The sequence below is a fragment of the Callospermophilus lateralis genome, unplaced genomic scaffold (genome assembly GCF_048772815.1).
Source record: "Callospermophilus lateralis isolate mCalLat2 unplaced genomic scaffold, mCalLat2.hap1 Scaffold_160, whole genome shotgun sequence".
Classification (NCBI taxonomy): domain Eukaryota; kingdom Metazoa; phylum Chordata; class Mammalia; order Rodentia; family Sciuridae; genus Callospermophilus; species Callospermophilus lateralis.
The window spans coordinates 2373918-2398712 of record NW_027512699.1 but is presented as its reverse complement, the minus strand read 5'-3'; the positions used below and the strand labels follow the sequence as shown (position 1 = coordinate 2398712).

At 38.3% G+C, this 24795-nt stretch overlaps 1 pseudogene; it reads right to left on the bottom strand.

The window, feature by feature from the left end:
* Window positions 1-24795, bottom strand: part of LOC143389367 (short transient receptor potential channel 7-like) — a 103918-nt pseudogene that overhangs the window by 49656 nt on the left and 29467 nt on the right.

Below are 24795 nucleotides of genomic sequence, written 5' to 3'. Positions count from 1 at the left end.
TTTTAGATGTCAAATGAGCACATGAATATTCAGCATCCAATGCAAAGGTCCCCTAGCCACTTGGGATCGCTAGTTGAAGACTAAGTAGTTCCATTTTTCATCTAGGAGCCAGTTCGGTGCCATGATATAAACAGTACATAAAATTTATGAGTTGGATTAATTGTGCTGATATTTTAATGTTTTTTATTAAGCTATTATAAATACAATTTCTCTCTTCATAATCATATTCATATTCTTCTTAATAGGAAACTGAGATTGAGTCTCACAAAATGTTGCAATATACTTGAAGTCACATCTGCCTACACTCAGATTTATCTAATCATTTGTGTTTCATTTCCTCAGCAGATATCTACTGAACTAGGCACTAGGAACACTAAGGTCAATAATAATGTCATGGCTCTCATGGTCCTCTAAATATAGTTAGGGAAACAGTCCAACAGGCAAATTTAATGTAGTTCATTCAGTGCCATGGCAGAATATCATGAATTCACGGAGAAGAAGAACCCAGCCCAAGCTGGGATGAAGAGGGTCAGTTAGTAAAGGATTGCTAGGGGAGGAATTTTTGTGTTGAGTAATGAATGCTATACTCAAGCCACCAAGAGAGTTGGGAAGAGCATGCTGAAAAGAAGGAGCAGCAAAGCATTTGGGCTCTAAAGGGAGACAGATTTTGGTTTAAATCTTGCCTCTGACTGTGACTGACTGATATTTAACAAGTTATGTTACCTCTGAGCTGCATCTGTTTTATCAGGCTCATTGAATGAGAAACACTAGGCATAGTAAAGAACGTAGATTGAACACTTAATAAATTGTCATTGTTGCTACTGAAGCCTTAGAGCACAGAGTGTCAGAAAAGTTATAGGTAACTCAGGGTCCATGCAGGAATGAAAGAAGTTGGGAAACCCTAAAGGACTTGTGAGTCATGCTGAGACGAAAACTGAATGTGACATGAAAAAGCCAGGTGCCTGGGAGTTAAAACTTGTAGTAGACTTTTACGTTTTGATATATGGGTTAGATGGCCATAGTGTAGGGTTTTGTGCACCCACACTTGCCCCTGCTGCACCCTCAGGTACTAAAGAGCAGAACAACATCCTCCATTTAAATTATAGCATGAGACAGTCTTAAAAGGCTCCAGGGACACTTGTTTCATGGAACCTGCCCAGTGGACAATGATAATTTATTGCAGCATCCAGTATTCTGTTTGCAGACTCTTTAAATGTTAATGACCAATAATGTAATTATGATGGGGAAAGTTCCTGGGCCAGTTGTGGGTTTAATTTAATTTACAAAGCCATTTGGAGCTATGCAAAATTCTTTTTTACATTTTTCCAGACCAAATTTGTATGGCTTGTAGTCATTATGATATCAAGCCTATAGCATAGGCATTACCCTCAGTCTCTGAGATCCAGAAAGAAGCATGGTGGCTTGTGGATGAGTTTACACAAGGATTGTGGTGGATTTTATAATTTCCCCTCGCCCTGCCTCTCCAAGTGCAGGGAAGGAGCATTATTTGGTTAGTAAGGATGGGTTTCTGTTAAGAACTGAGTCTCATTCATCTGTCCAAGAGGCCCGAAAAATGGCTATTTACTATGCTTAGGAAAAAAGTTCATATTTATTCCTATGTCTATAAAGACTTTGGTAATTTGGTTCTTTACATCCAGTCATTTTCCCTTTTGCTCTCTATGATCTAGCCCTACTGGCCTCCTTACTATTCCTAAAATGCACCAAGGCCCTTTCTCCCCCCTCCCTTTCTTTCTTCCTTCCTTCCTTCCTTCCTTTTTTCCTTCCTTCCTTCCTTCCTTCCTTTCTTTCTTACCAGGGATTGAACTCAGGGTCACTTGATCACTGAGCTACATCCCCAGCCCTACCCTGTATTTTATGTAGAGACAGGGCCTCACTGAGTTTCTTAGTACTTTGCTTTTGCTGAGGCTGGCTTTGATCATGATCCTCCTGCCTCAGCCACCTGAGCCACTGGGATTACAGTCATGCTCCACCTTACCCAGTACACCAAGGCCTTTCTTGACCATCCTGTCTAAAATATAAGTTCCTCCTTTCTTATTAATTTTCTTTCTGTTCTTTCACCTGGCTTTATCTTTCATCACTTAGCAACTACCACAGTTTATTATACATTTAAAGTCTGTGATTATTAAATGTACTAAAATAGAAGACCAAGGACCTTTTTCTTTTTGCTTACTGTATTTTATCTAGTGTCCAGTACATGGTAGCAAATTCAACAAATATTTGTTGAAAGAATAAATTCATGAATGAATCCTGTGGCTAATGTAACTGATTCCACAGTGCATTCCCACAAGTAGGAATGCTAACTTTTCTCTCCTCTGGGAAGGGATGGCATTTCTAAACATGGCAGCAATATCTCCCATTCCAATTGCTCTGGAATTCTATCTTCATGCTCTTGGAGTTGGCTTAACATTCAGTGACCTATTTTGATCAATAGAATGCTGCGGAAGTAATGCTGCAAAACTCACTAGGTAAAAGCATTAGAGATCTTTCAGCAGTTGCCATTATTCCTAGGAAAGCCTCTTAGAAGTCCAAATCCCCTGAGACCACCATGCTTTGAGGAAGCTCAATATGGCTATGCTAAGGGAGACCATGAATTCTTTGTCTTGGAAGGAGTCAGTTATTTCAGGAAGGGATCTCTAACTACCATGTAAAGAAATGTCAGGATATTTGTATACTGTTTGTAAATTTAAAAACCCATAAAATTATGATAGAATATTATATATAATATAATATTATATGTAATATTATATATATATATATATATATATATATATATATATATATATATTCTTTTCCCTCCCCATAGTACAAGGTCAGTTTTGTCTGGGTAGTGGTTTATTATCAGCTAAGAATCTGTAACTGGTGCTAATGAATTTGTTGAAAATTTGTTCTTGAAAACCCTCCCTAATGGGTTTTAATTTCACTAAATTCAGCCTGATAGCCATTGGAAGTATCTTCCAAATTAGCCAATACTTTAACATCTCCTTTTTACCAAGGGAATGAAGGACCTTATTAGAAAAGCAAGTACTATGTTTATTTAATTTCAAGTATCTGGGGGAATCTGGATAAGGAAGGATAGTTGAGGATCTGGTGAGTGTAATATTCTGAGGATCTCGGTGGACTGGAGAAAGAGTGTCCTGCTCTGCAGGTTCACATGTCTCTCCCCACCATGGGAATTCCTCTGGCAGCCTACATGACTGGTCCACCAGGTTAAGAACAAAACTCAGTACAGGCTTTGGAAAGAGCTGGATATGAGTTGGAGTCTCTGCTTGGCTTCTTGGACTTTAAGTGACTTGCTCCTCCTCTCTGGGTCTCAGTTGCTTCACTAGTAAAACAGAGAAAGCATGACAATGGCTGATGTGAGGATGCAGCATGTACAAGAAGGGCAGAGACACAGCTCCTGCTGGCACTTAATCAGAGAGAACCACTCAACCTCCCTTCTTTGTAAGCAACCCTCCCAAGTTCCATTTCCTCTGTCTTTGTTCTTTGCTCCAATATTTTTCCCATGCACTATGGGCCTAGGCCTTCTTTGGGTTCTTCAGAGCTCTGTGCTGTGCATTTTACCACAAAGTCCTCCAAGTTCCAAAGGGGCCTCTAATTCCCCCTGCCCTCTTACCAAAAGTATACCTCTGTTAGTGTAATTTAGGAACATGAGTAGTTTATTCTAACATGAGTTAAAGAGGAAGGCAAGAGCCAAATCATGCAGCAGCTTATAGGCCATAGTTAGTGGTTGAAACCTGAGTACTTTAGAGCATGAGGATATTGGTTTCTTGCCAAGATCCCTCTTACTAGTAAAGAGCACCCAGCCCTACATGCTGGGGTGCTGGATGCTGAGGGCTCATAGATACACTCTTTTTCAGAAATTTCCTCCAGCCAATGGGAACCACTTTGTCCAGAAATATTTATGTAACCCCCCACCCCCCGCCCTGGGAGACCTGCAACTGGTGACTGACTGATATAGGTATACAAATAGGTAATGGCCAACCCTTAGCCTTAATAACGTGCAAATTTGTGGACCTACCACACACTCCACTCTGAGGCACCTCTCCAGATCAAACTGAGGGTTGACTTCTTTGAAACCACCTCTTAATTTAGCTTCTTCTCCTTCCCCATCCTACTCTGCCCCATCAATGTAGGTTTCTCATGTGATCATGATTTAGTAAAACAGTACTTTCAAGAGCCCTTATCTTAGGCTCTGCTTCCAGTAGTGATTAGTATCAGACTATACCTGGCTTATAGATGAAAGATATAAGCTGGGACATGAAATAATTCAATTATTTAATTTTTTTCTTGGTGTGTGTGTGTGTGTATGTATGTGTGTGTGTGTGTGTGTGTGTGTGTGTGTGTTTGTTTGTGTAGGTATGTGTCTGTCTGTCTATTTGTAGGGAAAAGAGAAGAGGAAGGCAGACCTGTTAATTATACGCTATTGTCATCTTCTAGGCATTATATAACTATGGCTTAGATTACATAAAGTATCCTTATTAAACAGAAATTTTCATCTACAATTATACTTACAAAACTTGCCTTCTATCAAGAAAATGTGCAAGTGACTTTAGGCAGATGAATGTTAAAAAGAATAATGCACTTTGGCATATAATGAGATGAATATGTGAAAGTTAAAGTGCTCATTAAAAGTCTAAATCTATTTATGAGCATTTAGTACAAAAAAATGTGATAGAAATGTGCAGTTGATCTTTAGCTTAATTACTAGAGTTAGTCACGGGTCCTTGGGGGAGATTGTAGTTTCTAAGATCTGTTTAATTCTGGGATAAACGTGACAATTTGAAAATGGCTTTTGTTATCTTTCCCACTTTGGGCTAGTAAATATTTCTGACTGCATCTTTTCTGGAGGGCAGTAAGTGGGTATATGTTTCTGTCTTGAATGCTAAATAAAAATTTCTCTTTCTGATAATCCACAAATAAGGAGGTAATAGTAATCAGACTCTGACTTTCTTAACAAACACAGCACACAATGAACATAGTTTGATTAAACAAGCTAAGTCCACATGGTTTAGGAAACCTAATAACCAAGGAGAAAAACAATGCTTTGAAGAATTATCCTTTCATACAAATATTTATGTATGACAAGAACTGAATGAAAGGCAGCAAAATATCCAAAGGTAATCATATTCTGCCCTGCTGTGACAACCCTTACTTTAGAGATCTGAAATCTCTTTTGCAAATTCACAGTGCTATCAGTGTATTAGAGAAAGTCTTGTCAGGTGATTTGCAGCATGCCTGAAGAAGGGCAGAGAGAAAGCATCAGACTCTTTCTTCCCTTCCTCTTCACTCTAAGTGTGGTGGGATGTGGGAATGGGGCAGCAATGAAGGCTAATAAGAGGAGGGAGCATTCTCAAGATCCTCTGCATAGCACTCAGTGAAGCACTCACTCAGTGATCTGCATGCAGTTGGCAATGGAAGGACTGTATATGACAGACCCAAACTCTGGGGCCAGTCTCAAACATCACCTGGATTCTAATGGGTTTTAATCACAAGTGGGAATTACAATTGGAGAAGCAGTAAAGCCTTTGATGTCCCACTGAATAAACCAACTATTTATTTAGTCAAATTGGAGGCTTTACATTATATATAGAATGTGTATTGTTATCAGCTATCAGAGATCAAGATAAATGAAGAGAGGCCCCCACCTTGTAGGAGCTCCATCTTTATAAAATTTGAAATAATTAGCACATCTTTAGAAAATACCAGCTGCTGTGTGCCCACCCAGACAAACTGGATTAGACAGTCTGTGGCAGTGGCATTTTTAACAAAGCTCCCAAGTAGTTTTCTTACTTGGAATTTGGGCCCATCATTTGAGAGCCACTGGTCTTGAGAGATACAATATATTCCATATAACTACAATCCCTGCCCCCAGGGCCTTAAAGTTAAGGGGTCATGGCCTAGATCCTGAAAACTAGCCCAGAGGTTCTCAGCAGGGAATGATTCTGGCTTCCCAATTTCCCCAAAGACATTAGAGATAGTCTGGATGGATACTTTTTTGGTTGACAAAATTGAGGGGAGGGTGCTATTGGGTAGAGGCCAGGGATTCATCTAAAACTCTTGTAATGCACAGAAGAATCCCATGGCAAAAAATTATATGGCCTAAATATCAGTAGTGCTGAGGTTGGGAATTGCTGATTTAGTCTTAAAGGTAGTTCTCTTATAAAACCAAGATGCCAAACAGCTTCCTTTATCTAATTTATTATGTACTTACCATGTCTTAGGGACATTATGTGTGGTAAGAAACATTGACCATTGTTTATTAGGTACTATAATTTGTTCCTGTTATATGGATGAGAAAATCGAGGTGCAGAAATTAAATAATTTATTCAAAGGCACATAGCTAGTAAGTAAAAGACTTGTAACTCAAACATGGGCAGTCAGGCTCTGGCCACAACAGTTTAGCACTGCCCAATAGGTTCTATTTTTCTTTGGGGAATTTTTCCAGGCAAAAGGGTATCACAATTACATAATATATTTTTTCTTTTGTTTTTCAAGATTTTTTGTTGGATGAAAACAAAATTTCCTCATGTAAAAGATAGCCCTTCTGAGCCAGGTGATTAATAAACTGATCATTTTTATGCCACATGACCAGGCTAGAGCCATGAAAGTGCTCAGAGGAATCCCCAAAGAGGATGATGATTGATGCTTTTGACACTAACAGTGTTTGGCAGCTACTGGCATCATGCAGCGCAGTTGGGGTAGTGCCTGACCAGCCAAACTGTCTGTGACAGCTCTGATCTCCTTAACTCTGAGCATCTGTTAGAATGATACCTCAGCAGGACAACACAGTGGGGAATGTCTGCTCAGAGCATGTGAGTGTCTGACTGGTCCCTCAGATTTCCTCTAGAAAGGCCTGATGTCCCCAGGTCTCTTGTGCTCACTGGCTCTGCCTTGTGCTTTGTGCAGACAGAGGAAATGAAACAGGACCCAGCAGAGGTCATTTACCCTCTCTCCAGTGTCCTACCCATGGTCACCACACTAGGGAGAGGATGTATGCCAGTTGTGTATCTGCTCCTGGGCATCATTCTGTCTCTGAGAGGCTCTTGAGGGTTACAGAAGTGTCCGCTCTGTCTGTGAGGCATTCAGGCTAGCAAATGAAATGCCTTGTCTGAAGCCACGTATCTACTAAGTGGGAACTCAAGCAGCCAGGCTTCCAGCCATAACACTATACTTCTACTCAACAAATTTTGCTTTCTACTAGGAGTTTTCCCAAGTAGAAAATGGGGCCATTTATGGCATGACTGTAAAGTGTGCAGAAGATGATCATTTGGCTCAATGTTAGACAGGCAATATAGATGGAAATGGTCCTTCCACCACTGCCCTCCCTCCTTGACATTCTTCGCTGAGGGAAACCTTCCATGGGACACATTTTCTGTTCTTCTGGCTCCAAATGTATAAAAATAATCTTGAAGTTGGCATCAGGAAATAGAAGTTTATGGAGAACACTGGCTTGGCATGTTACCATCCTTTGTGGATTCCTTCCATTTCTATTAAGAATGCAGGTGACTGACAAAGGATTACAGTCTGCAGTCTTATTCAGCTCTCTCTGCAGTATCCCACAGAACTTTTCATGAACATTATTTTCTTTTTACTTTCTCAGTCTGCCTTCTACCTCAGGTGGTGATTCTGATTCTTACTTAGAGAAGTTGAAGCTCTCAGTATGAATTCCCTCAGCTTTTCTCCTGTGGTGATCATTACTGCTATTTCCCAAATTGCTCTGTTTTTCTCTCCATTAAAATCATGGCATGATTCTACTCCGTGATCCTTCTGGAGGTAGTGTAGGAGGTCTGACTAATTCTTCATAAAGTGCACAGGAACAAAGAGTGCCACATCCAGGTAAAAGCATGTGATTGTTGGGGTGAGTCTCTAGGTCTAGGCTCTAGGTTTCTACCTCTTGGCATAGTGGAAACATTTGACATGTTGGCTCTTCTATCGGCTTAAATTCCTGGAGTGGATCCTGTTCTAAGATGGAAATAGGATAAACAATGAATAAATATTAATTTGTCACTGCGATGTTGGTTTTCTTTGTCAACACAGCACAAGTTAGCCTATCTTGACTAATATCCTGTCCCTTTCATCCAACAAAATGCTGTATCCACATCCATCCTTTTTTGTTTTAAGACTTTCTCAGAGGATAAGCTGTCTCCCTGGATATCCCAATCTTTAAAATCACTCTTGATTAACCCTCAAAAAATAAAATAAAATAAAATAAACCAGAAAACAAAAAGCAAACACCCAACAACAACAAAAACCAAAACAACAATAAAAACCAAATTATTTAGAACTTTGCATTGTCTGGAAGGCTGCATTGTCTGGCCTGTCTTTAGCCTCATCCCACACCTCACTTCCCACGCCCTCTAACTTGGTCACATTCTCTTTCTTTTGGTTCCTCTTACTTGTTTTCTTTTCACCTCAGGACCTTTGGATATACTTTAAATATGATCTTTCTGCCAGAAATGCCATCCCCACCACTGGTTGACTGTTTATATTCTTTTGCTCTTGAAGTATGAGTTCCTTAGAGAAATTTAATTGACTTTTCTACTTATGTCATATCTGCTTTTAGAAGCTCTCATAATTTCATGTTCTTCATAATACTTACAATTGGAGTATTACAGGTTATTTGTGTGATGCTTCGATTAAGGTCTGTCTTCCCTCTTGATGGCCAAGATCATGCTACTTTCATTCATTACTATGTCCCCAGTGTTTGGTAAATCACACTTTGTAATCATTCAGTAAAAGCCTGTTGAAGGTACAAATGAGGATACACAGCCATGCTGTACAATTTGGTAACCACAGGCCACATGTTGAACTTTGAATTAATTAATTTATAAAGATATAAATAATTATTCCATAATCACACCAACCTCAATTCCAATGCTAATTAGCCACATGAGGCTTATAACTCCCATATTGGAAAATAGAAAATAGAACATTTCCACCATCATAGAAAGTCCTGGCACTATCAAGTTCAGGAGACAGTACCTGGCATGAATGCCTTCAAGTGTCTGGTTCTTGGCAAACTTTCAGCCTATTTCTTTCCCTGTAATGATAAAGCCACAGGGAAGGATCACTCCTCTAAACACATTACCTGAACATGCTTCTCTTTCTCAGGAATCTGTGGCTTTTTACTTTTACCTCTCTCTGCCTAAATTGCCATCCTATTTAGCACTTCCCATTCATGAAGCCTCTCCCACTGCCCCCCGCCACAGATATTTCTGTGAAACTATATCATTGGGAAAATTTTACTAAGGTCCCAAACAGTGATAGCCAGTATTTCCTTTGGCCTCTATATTGCACCTTTCCCATTCCTTTGTGCCCTGCTCAGACAGGATTGTATCATTTGTTCACTATTTCTGCTATCACTACATGAGCCCCTCAAGAGCAAAGCCTGGGCCTTGGTCTTCCAGTGTGATGAGCACAGAACTGGTGATATGTAGACATCATTGAGTGTTTGTTAAATGAGGAATATGTAAGTGAATGAAAATCATAGAAAATACTATTTCCTTAATTCAGTAGCATGAGGAAAAAGGGAAGTGTGTTATTGAGGTAGAGACAGTAGGGCCTTCCCAGGACCCTGTGCACTTATCTTCCTCCCCATGGACATGTATCAGACCCTTATTTTGTGTGAGAATAGCTTCTGAAATCAGGAATAACCCCTAAGTTCTTGGGTCTTGAAGACTTTGGAGCAGTGAAACTGTTTCTTGAGGAGAGTGTGAGCCTCTCAGCTGAATGAAAAGATGGCTCATACCATGATCAGAGTCCAAGCCAAGCTGCACCCCACAATGATAGAACTGGGAACCAGCTGGAAGTCTGAAACAGAGATTAGACAGTGAATTTAACTTTTCTCAGATAGTTAAGTAGTTAAGGGACTCCCTCCTGTGCACAGGTTGCTGCTGTTAAAGTCATGGGATATTTGTCCCAACTCACTATACTGATAGCTTACACACTGTCTTATTCTCCTTGGGTTCTCTAGGAGGCTGAGGTCAGTGTCTGTAGATCCTATGGGTGGTGGCTAAAATGATTGATTAGATGGAACTAATTACCCTTGTTGGAAATGCTGCATGGTAACAGATATGCTTTCTGTTCTGATAATAATCTATTTTACCATAAATATTTTCATGTCTTCTTGTGATTTTTTTCAGTAGCAGGCTTTTACTTAATTATGTCTATCTCCTTTTAAGATAAAGTTATACCTTCTGTCATGCAAACAGGACATTCTGAGTTTCTTTGCTCCATCCTCCTTGAACAATTGAGCCTACAGGACTAATGACCACATAGTTCTCTTGTAGTGACTAGGATATTCACCTGATCCTAATTAAGGCAGACTGGAGGAAGGAATGAGAAGAGATGATATAGGGAAAGGAAGGGAAAACATCATTATGGTAAGTCCAGAGATGGAGAAGCAACAAAGAAGACTGAGACATGTTGTCCAATAGACAACTGGTCCATTGAACAAGTTGAACAGGACACCAAGACCTGGGTCTTGATGTCTGTGACATGTCACTGAGCACAACACACACTGGGTTCACTTTAGGGGTACAGCCTGGGTCTGAATGAGCCAAATTGGGATCCAGACTGGGTCTTCATAATTGGTGGGGCTAGAAATCCCCTATGCATTTATTTAGAGTCAGTTTATGTTATGAGAAGAAGGCCTTTGAGAAGGAGATTTAGGTATGATTTCCCGGGGCTAAGATAGAGAGATGGAGAATACTGTTATCCAAAATAGCCCTGGATGAGGAGGTCTAGAGTAGTGATGTACATTAAGGACTCAATAATGTCTTTAAGCATAGAAATCTGTTTGACTATGTTAATTTAAGGTCTCCAAATCTATTTGAACACAACACATTTTCTTTCACTATCTTTTTCTTTTTAAGGTACCACCTTATTAGCAACTCAAGGAACTGCCAAGATAAACTAGGTTATTTTTTTTTTTTGATACTGGATTAATGGGTTGATTTTTACATCATGTAGACAGAGCCATAGGAATTTTTTATGGTTTAATACTCTAGCTTTATCAGGTATAAAAGGCAGTATATTTGTAATTAGGCCTTGGTGCTAGTTAATTTATAACTCAAATATCCAGGTTAGATTGTGCCTACGCAAGCATGGTAAAGTTAATAAATTAAAAATGGAAGTGCATTATAATATTAGTATGCCTTTTGGCATTATATATTTTCACCAGTAATTCATGATAGAATAAATGTGAAGGAAAGCTTCGAGTCTGCCTACTATTGCATAATGGTATACATGGTTTGAAAGAATTTATCCCCTGGAAATGAGCAAGGCTGGCATTTTATGCTGGTCATTGATCATCTTTCTGCCTATGGATGACAACAGACATTTGACATTCATGATGGATATTTCCTGAGACCTTTCTGACTCTCCTAATTGGAAAATACCCCTAGAGCAAATAATTTCCCTCATGAAACATTTTTATTCTGAACTAAACCATCATGCTTATGGAGGGCTTCACTTTTTCTTGTCATTAATTATCAGGGCCATTTGTACTTGGTAATTGACAATGAGAGGGAACATATAGCTGTGAGGAAGTGGCAAGACTTCTGGCTTTGCTGTGCACTCTACCATTGGTGACAGTTTTGCTAGACTTATTTTATGTTTCAGAAAAATGGCTAATATCTGCATGCCATGGACTCTTGAAATTGTTCATGAATAGCTGAAACTGTGACTGTAAATTTTCAAACATCAAGCATCATCTCCTGTTCTCTGGCTTTTCAAAGACATCTTCACTTTTCCCATGTGCTAAGTGGCAAAAAGACACTCTGGCTTGGGGAGGGAAGAAAATATTTGCAGTTTTGGAAATTCAAGCTCACCTTTACTAGTGCTGTGCAGCCTCTACCGCAGGTTTATGTGAACTCAAGGGCATGGATATCTCAGCAGTTTCAGGAAGTGATTGCCATGCTTCAGTAAAAAACATCAGGGAGTTCTTAGCTTAGTTTAAAAAAAATGTATTTCCCTGAGCTAAGAAAATATTATTATACTTGAAACCACAATCTGACCTTTCCAAGCACCGCAATAAACTCTCTGCTTTCTAATATGAATCTCAAGGCTACCTTTTCCATGGTTTATCAATATGATCTTTGGGACTCAGAGTCTTGGAAAAAATCAATTTTTTTCTTCGGATTTGTGACTATTATTGAAATAAAATGGCAGAAAGATTTTATCAAACTTGGAAGCTCTTTCTAGATGAATCCCAAAGATCCATGTCATTTCTTGAAGACTGGTTGACCTCACACAAAGTAAGATAATCAGGGGAGAGGAGACACTTCAAGTGGCCAATTTGTGAGGTATTAAAAATACTTTTTATGTTTTACATGTGAAATAGCCACCCCCCCCCAAATAAAAACAAATCCTCAAAGACAGATCCACTCTGCCTTGCTCATATAGAAAGTCCACTGACATTTAATCATACAAGTTTTTGGAGCTTTCCAGTTTTCTGTAGTAAGCCATTGTTGTAAATTGTGGCCGCCATTAGAAGATGGCGCCGGCTTCCACTGTGGCCTGTGATAAATCAAATTCCTTTGTGGAGAGTTGGCACGCTATCTCTTGCCACCCTATAAGAAAGACCCACGCGGCGGTTTAAGATTGGTACGTGGGAGGCTTTATTAGGCTGTGCTTGGGCCCTTGAGGAGGAAGAAGAGAAAAAGAAAGGGAGTCACTAAAAGATACTTAAATCAAGGCCTGAATAAACTGCTGAAAGAAGATTCCTGAGTTGCGTCTTCCTTGCGGGCAAGGGGTCGCGACAGTTTTCATCAGGACGAATAATGTCAGCCAACAGAGCAGATTCTACAGACTTAAAATATATATAAAATGGAAATACAAGTGATTTTTGCTCCTTAGGACCTAATCTGATCAGACACTACGATGCAAGGGTTATTGGGTGACAAGAATCATTACAGACATGTTGATATCTATTGAGTAGGTGGAACAAGCTTACTTTTGGGAAAGACTACTTAAGCTTCCCACTAAGGGATTTCATATGACTTTGAAGTAAATTTCTCTAATCCTTTGAGGACCATGGATGCCACAAATCCTTTACTCTAAACCATTTTCAACACAATAAATGCTATTGAAAGACCTGAGTTATTTGTTTCTCAAGATTTGGAACTGGCTTTCTAGTAATGGGATTCCTCACTGTGACACTACTGCCAGTAGTCTGGAGTCTGAAAATCTCTTCTGTTCTCCAGGTTAAAGGTCTAGTCATGGGCTGAGTCATGATTCGTCTCTCTCTATTTGGAGGCTGGGAATTGAGGTGGGAAAAGGTGGTGGGATGTTAGCAGCCCTGTGAGACTGTCAGATCCCTGTCTGGAGAGAATTTGGGTGTAATCACAGTCACTTTACAGGAAAATAAAATATGAGCACAAAGCTAGGCCAGCTGCCCTGTGAAGTGAGGCAGGAAGGCCAAGAAAGATGGGAAATCTTACCTTCTTGACTTCATATTTAATGGCAAGTTTGATCCGGCTCAAACTTGAATGGTGGTAGTTGGACCAGACTTGGAGGTTCACATCACCATTTAAAATCACCTCTACCTCTTCTGTGTCTCAGCACAGGTCCAGCACACCCACCACAAAATCCTTGCATTGCATAGATAACTTCCTGTAATCATTCTAACAAAATAAAGAAAAATCAGGGGTGTGTCACACTGAGCCCCACAGATAAGCTTGTCCAGCACAGCAGTGTCAATCAGCAATTGTCCACCAAGTGTGAACTTAATGGAACACATTGGAACCAAGGGCAATTGCTGGATTCAGAAGACAGGGATGTTTCTCTTGACACACAACCTAGAGGACATCTTCTCTAAGTCAGCACTTGTCAGAGTGTAGTCCACAGATCACTTGCATTAGAGTTACTTAAGATCATGCTAAAATTGTAGAATCCATGGGAATGAGGCACAGGAATGTATTTTTTTTTAAGTTTGCTCTTTAAATGATTTGAGTACCCACCATAGCCCATCCAGGCTTTTTCAAAGCAGCAAATATTTGGGCCTAATTACTAGCCAATTGTAAGGGAGGAATAATAAAGAAATAAACTTTTAAGATGCTAGAAATAATACCTTACTCATTTAGCACCAACCTAAAATAGTGACTGCTCTGCATAGGAATTTACTAGAAAGATAAGGCTGACACACTGAAGTTGGAAGAAATTTATACACAGGTATGATTTCTATATGTGCTAGAAAATTGCTTGTAACTTACACCTTTAAAACTCCAATGCATTTTACACTTTACAGGATTCTTTTTTATTACAAATCCATTTGTATGGCAAATCATGGCTCCTTAAATTACTTGACTGATGAGTAGACACTTTTCGTCTTGAACTTTTTGTTGTTTCACTTTTTTAATGAGTTTTCCCTGGTATACTCTTTTCCTTCCCCTAGGTATATCTTTCCAACTATCTTTGAGAAATTTCCTCCCTTCCTTTCTTAGCAACACACCAACTTCTCTCCCTCCCAAACACACAGCTTAATTTCTAGATAATGATCCAAAATGTTGGAAAAAAGAGTGTTTCATGTCACTCTCATACCACTACTTTCCTCCAAATATATCCTCCTGAGGCTTCCTTATTGCTTTCTTGGTTGAAACCAGTCTATTTAGAAACTACATAAGGACCAGATGTCACTTTCAATGTTAATCAATGTCAACAATCCTCAGACTCATAAATAGTAGTTGGCAATAGAAGAGAAGTTTTGCTTATTCGGAGCCCAGATTCTTCAGCAAATAGGTGGGAGCCTGGCAAACTGCAGGAGCTCAACTATTTTTCTGAGTTAATGTTTTTTGTCTCCTTCGAGGGCTGCTGCATTAAAATGTCACTTCACATTAGAGAAAGAGGTAAGTAAATGCTTGCTTTCTGGGAAAGGGAAAATGATCATGAAAATATTTTCAGATGAGAATGGATACCTTTCATTTTTATGTATAATTTAGGTAGGAGAAGGAAATTTGAAAATTACGAGTAGAAAAAGGACTGCTCAGCTTAGGCAGATTGTGATGGAGAAAAATTGAGGTGAGATACTTAGAGTGTCCTAGGTTTGGCCATCTATTGGGTGGTGGTTGGGTGGTGACATGAAGAGCTGTAATTCTGTGCTTCTCCATCCATTCACATTCATTCATCATTGAGGAGCTACTGTATACCAGACACTAAGTTAGCAGAGAATGAGGTCAATGTGATTTCTAAATAGTGAGGGCTGAAGGAGGCTGGGGATCCATCCTTAGGGTCCCATAAAGGGTAATGCCAAGTAAAACTTGCACAAAGTTTGTCCTGGTTAAAACATTTTGCAGAGTGCCAATGAGCCAAAGTTGGGAATCTCAACGTATAATACACTGGGCTCAGCAAAATGGAGAAAATGGTTCACCTCACCACATTGACCCTGACCCATTCAACTCTGGCAGTCCCTCTGTTACAACTGACTTTTCCTGAATCTCCTTGCCCTGAAGCATCAACCTATTGCCTCTTCAATGAGAACCAGAATTGTCTTTGAATGTTAGTTTTCCTGGTAAAATGGAACCTGTTGGATAGACTATACATCAAATCTTGGTGGAAACTCCTACCTGTAACTGAATGCATGAATGGGTAGATTAAGTAGAAAAGGCTTGCCTTAGCCCTGGTCTAAGCTCCCACACTGGGAACAAGTCAGGCTATATGGCACTATACATGTTTGGTTTCTGCAGAGTTTGAAGCAGGAAGTGCTCCTTCATTAGAAGCTGTCAAATTCCTGGGCTCTTTTACCTAGCCTGCCCATCAAAAAGGAGAAACCAGAGCAGCCAAAGTGTATAAATACATTTTTGTCTTCTTAGACACAGGCTGTATGTCAATAAGGCTGGTATCTGCAGGTAGCTGGAGGAAAAAGAGAGAACTCAGGCCTGCCAGAGAGGAGAATCTATGGTCATGTATGGTGGCAAAGGGTTATAGGTGAAACCTCTAAAGAATTATGATGAGTATGCTTAATTGGGCCAACCCTGAGCTCTTGAGCCTTACAAGACATACCCCTCACTGTAGTTGAGGTAGCTGAGATACATGTTCAAGACATCAGACATGCTCTTTAAATTTTTAAAAAATATATTCCTATATTCTGGGGTTCCCCAGTCCCAACGGGTGACAGGAGTATCATCTAGCTCAATTCTTATAAAAAGTCATGATGGAAAGACTATCACCATTTTCAACTTAAAGATGAGGAAACTAAGACAGAGAGATAAACAGGCTGAATACACTTCTCTTTCTTGTATTAGTTACTGATCGGGTCACTCTCTCACCTTTGGTGATTTGAACTCCTATCTCACTCCCACTGTCCCTTCATTACTGCCTTTGTTATTCTTGGCAGTTTCAGTATATTGAAAGATGATTTTCCTAATACCCTGTCCTCTCACTTTCATCACAGATCCTTTTCCAGTGAGCTCATCTTAATCCAAACTCAGCCACTCAGTGTGTTAGTTATTTCAGTAGTTGTGTATCATCCATGACTGCAACTACAAATATCTTTCTTTCCAATCACCGCCTCCCTATATATCCAGCTCACTGTTTCTGGGACCCCAATTAGTAATCTTTTAATTTCACCAGACCTACAAGCAATTGACCATTATCTTTTACCCTGATTTATACTCCCCTCTTTAGGTTACTGTTCTCCTCCTTAAAAAGGTTATATTTCAATGTTAATTATATGATAACCTCTGTACACATCATCAACTTTTCTGGGCTCCACTTTATTTTAGCCTTCACTGGATAAAAGCCTGGTCTTAGTTGAGTCTAATTGTCTACCACTCTGGTCCTGCCTCTGTACAGTAAATGTGTCTGAGAAGAGACAACTGCCCTGATGCATCTTCCTGTTAACTGTCTCTAACCTCAAGTAGTCCTTAGTGCTCCTGGCAATTTACTCTTTTACTCTTAAACAAGCATTTCATACCTTTCCCCCCTACACCTTCAAAAATCTCTACTTCTTCCTAACTCGTGGATGAGGACCTTGTTTTCTATTTATTAAGAAAATAGAAGTTATCAGCAGGGAAGCTCCCCATGCTCACACCATCACATATATGTACCCACACACATCTGTGTCCATGTATTCTGTTTTCCCTCTTTTTACTTTGGATGAACTGCCTCTGCCCCTTTCTAAGATCAACTCCTCCACTTGCATTCTGGAAATCATCCTCTTATGCTTACTCAAGGACGATGCTCCTACAACCTTCCTTGTTCTCTCCTGTGCTGTTAACTTCTCCTCTCCCTACTTGCTCAGCACACAAACATGTGGTTATTTTTCTTTTCTTAAATAGAAATTTATCCTGACCCCACTTCCTCCTCCAATTGCTACTCCAATTTTCTGTTCCATTCTACACCAAAATTCTTCAATAGAGTTTTCTACATTTATTGTCTTCAATTGCCCTTTTTGTACTCTTTATTGTTCCATTTAATAAGGCTTTCCTACCCACAGAATTTACTTTGACTCTTCTCGGTAAAGTCATAAAGGATTTTCATGTTCCTAAATTCAACAGTTGGTTCTCAGTCCTCATTTTACATATCAAGTGCTTTGATATAGCTGATCACTTCCTCTTACTTGATATACAGTTACTTGGCTTCAAGTATAACATATATTTTTGTGTTTATTTTTCCTGAATTACTACTTTTATTTTCACTCTTTGTTGATTCATACTCATTCTCCTTATGTCTTAATTTGGGAATACCCCAAAGATATGTCCAGTTCTCAAAAGTCTCCTTTTATCTATTGATAAGATCCTTTAGTGATCTTATCTAGTGTCATGGCTTTCAGTAATGTACATATACTGATAAATCTGAAATTTATATCTTTAATGCAACCTTCTCCCCTGAACTAAAGATTCATATATCTGACTGTTGACTTTATATCTTCACTCAAATGTCTAATAGGCATATTTCAAATTTAACAAAAATTTTGAATTGAGTCTTTATCTTATTTTCTTTCCCCCACAGTTTCAGTTATTCTAGACAAACAATTCTTAAATCTAGCCTTGATGTCAATCTTTCTCTTATAACCTGGAAACTTAGTGAAACTTTGTATAAAAATGAAAAATAAAACAGGGGTGGAGATATAGCTCAGTGGTAGCATATCCCTGGATCCAATTTCCAGAAAACAAAATCAAGGAAAGATAATGGGGAGTTGAGGAATGCTATGGTTTGGATCATGTGTTAGACTTAGTTCCAAGGGTGGTAGTAAGGGTATGCCCCCAAATTACCTCAGGACCTTCTACTAGGCCTCACTTCTTAAAGTTATTACCACCCTAGGGACCAAGTCTCTAATAAAATCTTTACCCCTCATATATCAGATAAAGCACTAAATTCTAGGGTACATAAAGAACTCAAAAAGCTAAACACCCCCCCCCAAAAAAAAACACCCAAATAACCCAATGAATAAATGGGCCAAGGACATGAACAGACATTTCTCAGAAGAGGATGTACAATTAATCAACAAATATATGAAAGAAATGTTCATCATCACTAGCAACTAGAGAAATGCAAATCAAAACCACTCTAAGATTTCATTTCACTCCAGTCAGAATGGCAGTTATTATGCATACAAATGATAATGAGTGTTGTCAAAGATGTGGGGAAAAGGGCACACTCATACATTGCTTCTGGGACTGCAAATTAGTGCAGCCAATATGGAGATTTTTTGGAAAATTGGGAAAGGAACCACCGTTTGACCCAGTTATCCTTCTCCTCGGTCTATAACCAAAAGACTTAAAAACAGCATACTCTAGGAACACAGCCACATCAATGTTTATAGTGGCACAATTCACAATAGCTAGATTATGGATCCAACCTAGATACCCTTAAATAGATGAATGGATTAAAATAATGTAGCATATATACACAATGGATATTACTCAGCAATAAAAGACAATAAAATCATGGCTTTTGAAGGTATGGATGAAGTTAGAGAAGATAATGCTAAGTGAAGTTGGCTAATCCCCCAAAACCAAGTGCTGAATGTTTTCTTTGATATAAGGAGGCTGATTCATAGAGGGATAGGGAGAGGGAGCATGAGAGAAATAGGCAAACTCTAGATAGGGCAGAGGGGTTGGAGGGAAAGGGAGTGGGCATGGGGTTATTAATGATGGTGAAATATGATGATCATTAATATCCAAAGTACATGTATAAAGAAAAAAACTTATTTTTTTTCTCTGTTTAACATCCACTATATGTTTCTATCACAATTTATATATTCATTCACTGATTGATTGGTTGTTTCCAGTTCTTGGCAATTAAGAAGAAGGCTGCTATAAATATTCACATATAAGTTTTTGTGTGAAAATTAATTCTTATTTTTAGAAAAGCTATATAGGAGTGGGATTGTTGAGTATATGGTAAGTGCATGTTTAACTTTGTAAGAAACTACAAGTTTGTTTCTGGAATAGATATACTATTTTACATTACCACCATCAAATTATGAGAACTCCCGCTACTGCATAGTTTTTTTTTTTTTTTTTTTTTTAAAGAGAGAGTGAGGGGCAGAAAGAGAGAGAGAATTTTTAATATTTATTTTTTAGTTATTGGCAGACACAACATCTTTGTTTTGTATGTGGTGCTGAGGATGGAACCTGGGCCACACATATGCAAGGTGAGCGTGCTACTGCTTGAGCCACATCCCCAGCCCTATTTCATAGTCTTGCCAGCATTAGCTATTGCCAAATTATTTTCTGTGTCATGGTATTTCATTGTGGTTTTAATTTGCATTCACTAATGGGTAGTGATGTTGGGCATCTTTTTCTGTGCATCGTTACCACCTCTGTATCTTCTTTGAGGAAAGATCTGTTCAAATTCTTTGTCCTTTTAAAAAACTTGAATTGTTAATTTTCTTATTGTTGAGTTTTGAGAGTTCTTTTTATATTTTGGATATAATTATATATTTATATAAGAATTATGTAAGTTTTCAACTCTTTTTGTCTGTGACTTATTCTCTTAACAGTAACTTTCAAAAAGCAGATGTTTTTAATTTTGGTGAACTCTATTTTATCATGTTTTCTTTCTATGATCATGCTTTTGATGTCACAACTAATAAATATTTCCTTAACAAAGAAAATTTTCTCTAGAACTTTCATAGGTTTATTTACATATTTAGCCATGACCCATTTGTGTTAATTTTTATATAATATGTGCACATAGATTTTCACTTGTTCTAGTCTCATTTGTTGAAAAATAATCCTCTTTCCATTGAATTGCTTTGACACAATTGTCCAAAATTACTGACTATATTAATATGTGTTTATTTCAGTCTCTCGATTCTGTTCCTATACCCTATCTTTTCCTACGTTCACTAATACCCAGTGTCTTTATTTTTGTTGCTTTCTGTCAATTATCAAAAGTAAATACTTTTAGTCCTCCAACTATGCTCTATGTTTTAAAATTGCTCTGACTTTTTTTCATTCCTTCCATTTTTATATAAATTTTTTAAAATAAGATTATTCATATCTAAAATAGATTTCTTTTTAAAGAGAGAGTGAGAGTGAGAGTGAGAGAGAATCTTTTTAATATTTATTTTTTAGTTCTCGGTGGACACAACATCTTTGTTTGTATGTGGTGCTGAGAATCGAACCCAGGCCACACACATGCCAGGCGAGCGTGCTACCACTTGCGCCACATCCGTAGCACACTCTGAGATTTTTAATGGAATTTTATTGAATATATAAATCATTTGTGGGAAAATTGACTTCTTTGTTGAGTCTTTCAAACCATTAACATGATATTTATCTCCATTTACTTAGGTGTTCTTTGATTTCTTTCACTGATGTTTTGTGGTCTCAAACATATGGGTTTTACATATGTTTGTAAGATTTGTATTTGAGTATTTAATTTTTCAACTACTAAAATTTACTTTTTTCTTTTATATTGTTCATTAAATAGTAATATGATTAACTTTTGTTTGTTTTCCTTATGTCCTATGACTTTGCTAAATTCACTTATTGGTGCTTTGTTGGTTTCTTGAGATTTTTCCATATGAACAAACATATTTTCTGAAAATATTGATTGTTGACCTTCTATGAACACATAGTTTAGACACATTTATTAATATGACTGATAAAATGCTCAGAATGATTATTTCACATTTTTTTGACTTATGAAGTATTGTTTTAAAGAAGAAAATGTTGTCAAAGAATGTTTTTTGTTATCTTTCAATTTTTAATATTTTTTAGTTGTCAATGGATCTTTTTATTTTATTTATTTATATGTGGTGCTGAGGATTGAACCCAGGGCCTTGCACACGCTAGGCAAGTGCTCTACCACTGAGCCACCCCTCATCCGTGTTTTTTGTTATCTTTCAACTCAAACTTATTAGTTTCATACTTTTTATGTAGTCAACACATTAAACGGTTTTAAAACTACTCACCCTTTATTTCTGGTTTTCTGTTCAACAGATATTAGCTGAAATTCTTTGGTTCTTAGTAGCCTAGAATTTCTTTTCCTTTCTTTGTGTTCTTAAATTTCACAAGCTTATTTATTACTGAGATGCATTTCTAGTCCTAATACAAAGGACAAGCTGAAACCATCCAACAAGGTAAATTGATATCTTGAACTTTTGGTGCTGAGGCTATGGTTTTGACAGCATCAATTTAAGGAAATGATTAGTTTGCTTGATTTTGGTTAAAAAATTCCAACTCTACAATTTTGTAATAGCTATTGACAAACTTAAAACAAAAGAGGGAGAGAAGCTCATTACACTGATGGGTCAAAAGTGAAATGATTTTCTCAGAAGGATGCTGTAGAGACACCCACACAATACAGAATAATTAACACTCATTTCTCAATGGAGACCTTAGAAATTAGATTTTAAAAGAGTGTGGGCTTCAAATACATTCCCCCACCCCTCCCTTAAGGAATGTAGTTATTTGAAAGGAATGTGTATGGAAAGCTTCAAGTGAAATATAAAAGGAGGTAAGTCAGTAGATGTGTGTATGCTGTAAAACCTTGGAGATGTTTCTGCTTTTGACATTAAGGTTAAGTTTAATAAATGGTTGTTATGACAATAATTAATAATAAATATGTTCTAAACATTTTAGTGTGTTACTAAACAGTCACAAGTGTCTTATATAGCAGATAAGGCCATTAACCCTAAATGAGAAAAGTGAGAATTGACTAAAATTGGAGGTCACTGGTTACCTTGACTGGAGTACTACTGGGAGAATAAGGGGCATCACCAGTAGATTAAAGAAGTATTAGAGCCAATAGTTTATACAGCCCTGGTGAGAAATTTTATTGCAAAGAGAAATGAATTAGTAGCTGATGTGAGAAGTAGGGTCAAGAGAAGCTTTTCTTTCCTTTCTTTTCTCACTTCTTCTTTCATCCTCCATTTCCCCTTCCTTTTTTCCTTCCTCCTCCTGATGAGAGAATATTTTTTCATGCTGATGGAAATTTTTCAGTAGATAATTATGCTAATCATTGCCTATGATATTAGTAGATCATTATATGAATCCAGTAGGCTTAGCAATTTAGAGCATTGAATGTAGTGTATAAGTAGAAGAATAAATTTATATAGAATCACATATGGTTTATTTGTAGTAACAGGAGGGAAAGTCAATTTGTAGGTGAGGAAGCTAGTAGGGTTAATTCATGAATGAGGAAGATTACAGATACTTTCTTCCTATTGCCTTAATTTCTTTCAGTGAAATAGGACTAAGAAGGATTAGTTGAGATTGGAAATAAAGAAGGTTGTAGTAGAAGTTCAAGGAGAGGAGGTCTGATATAGGTTTAGGAGAACATAAAAATGCAAAGATTGGTCAGTTAGGATATGAATATGGAGAAAAATAAGAGCCCATTTGAGAATGATGGTCCTCAATTTAAATAAAGTCAGTCAATGTGGTGATTTATTTTCCTACCACATTCATTTTCTTGGGTGCCAGCATGGAATAGATAAAGATTTTACCAGGGTTGTTTTTTGTATACAAATTAAGAGAGGGGCTGAGAAGTTAAACAGTATATGAAGGAGTGCTTTTGACTACAGTCATGGAACTGAAACTGGCATGAAGAACTTTGAGGGGAAGTTAAAAAATGAAAGAAGGGTTATGTGAGTTTGGGGTACTGGAGGAGATAAGAGACTGACAGAACTGGTGTAGTCAAGGAAGATGGAAACATTGGAGCTGCTATTCTGAGAGTGTGATTGGTGATGCTTAGATGATGGAGGATTTACATTCATTGATCAGAACACGTGAAGGCTCAAGTAAGCTGCTGATGACCAACAGAAGTGTGGAATATGAAGAGATGAATCCAACTGAGTCAGGGTGTTGGAAGAACAATCTATGTGTATGTTAAAATGCCAAGAATTTAAACAGATGGAACTGAAATTATGGGGAATGATTGGGAGTGACCCATTATTGCAGACTGTACCAAAAAGGGAAGTGGCAGATGTACTCTAATGAAATATGGCTCAAAGATGGATGCTCTTAGGGAGGAAAGATGGAGAAAGGTATGGAGAGTCAAGGAATAACAAGGGGAATCCCATCCCATTGCCAGGCCCAGTGCTATGAAGACTGTGGGAACAAAACCAGCCCCAGTTATGAGGACTTCAGGGGAGACTATGTCATTAGGGGTAGCCAATCTTTAGAAAGAGTAACAAGGTGGAGTATCTCTCAGGGAAGGAGTCAATGACAAGGGTCCTTTGCTGAGGATGGACTATGACTTCTAGTGGATGAGGTGAGAGGGTATCTGGGAATGAAGAAAAAGGCAGGTATTAGGGTGGAGTATGGGAAAGGAGGAATCTTCTGGAGAATCCAATACAGGTTCCAAGAGTGATCTGGGACACAGTGGCTTCCTATGGCAATTACATGGAGAAGCTTAGTTATGTGATGTCTTAAGGATTTGTGAAGTGAGGTAAATAAAGCAGGAAGCACAGTGCTGGACACACAGGTCACACACAGTAACTTTTAGCTCACAGGACTTCAGTGCTGCATCCTACCCTAGCACACTCCCTTCTGCACATCCCCTCACTTGTTTTGTTGATGAGAAAACTCTGAATGCTAATATTTAACAAATATGACTGAATTCTTATTAATTATAACTGGAATCATTGAAATAATTAATGAAAGTGAAATGCTGGGTAAGAATCTGAGCCTGGTGCTCATTTTTGCAGATGAAAACTGAAAAGCTTCAATCCATGTTTTATGTTTCATGCATACAATTAATTGTTTCATTAACCTTCACCATATCACAAAACTCATAATCCAAAGGATCATCAAAGCAAATACTCTTCAGTATTTAAACTCCACTTAGGAGCACAGATCTAAAGAATGTGGTTCAAATTTTGTATATGATACACAAATCCAGTACTTCTCGCAGCTTTCTCAGGGAGATTTAGATAACTCCTTGGTTCTCAGCATCCAGGGTTCTGCCCTGAGGGTGGGGTCAGGTAGACCTAGGTCCTTGCCCAAGACCCCCATAGAGGCTCTGCCATTGCTTACTCACTGTCATCCTGAGTTGATATGCTCTCTGCAGGAAGTCTTCTTTTGTTCACCCTAAATGTAGTCCCTGCATTTTCCAAATGCATCTCTGTGCATCAGGGTTTCAAGATCTGGGAAAGAGTAGTGTGTGTGTGTGTGTGTGTGTGTGTGTGTGTGTGTGTGTCTGTGTGTGTGTGTGTGTGTGTGTGTGTGTGTGAGAGAGAGAGAGAGAGAGAGAGAGAGAGAGAGAGAGAGAGAGAGAGAGATTGGTGATTTTGGAATTTTTACTGATTAGTTTTTTTCATGAGAAGGATAGCTGGATAGTTAGTGTTCGGGTTCTAATCTCAGCTATGCTGCATGTGGCGTG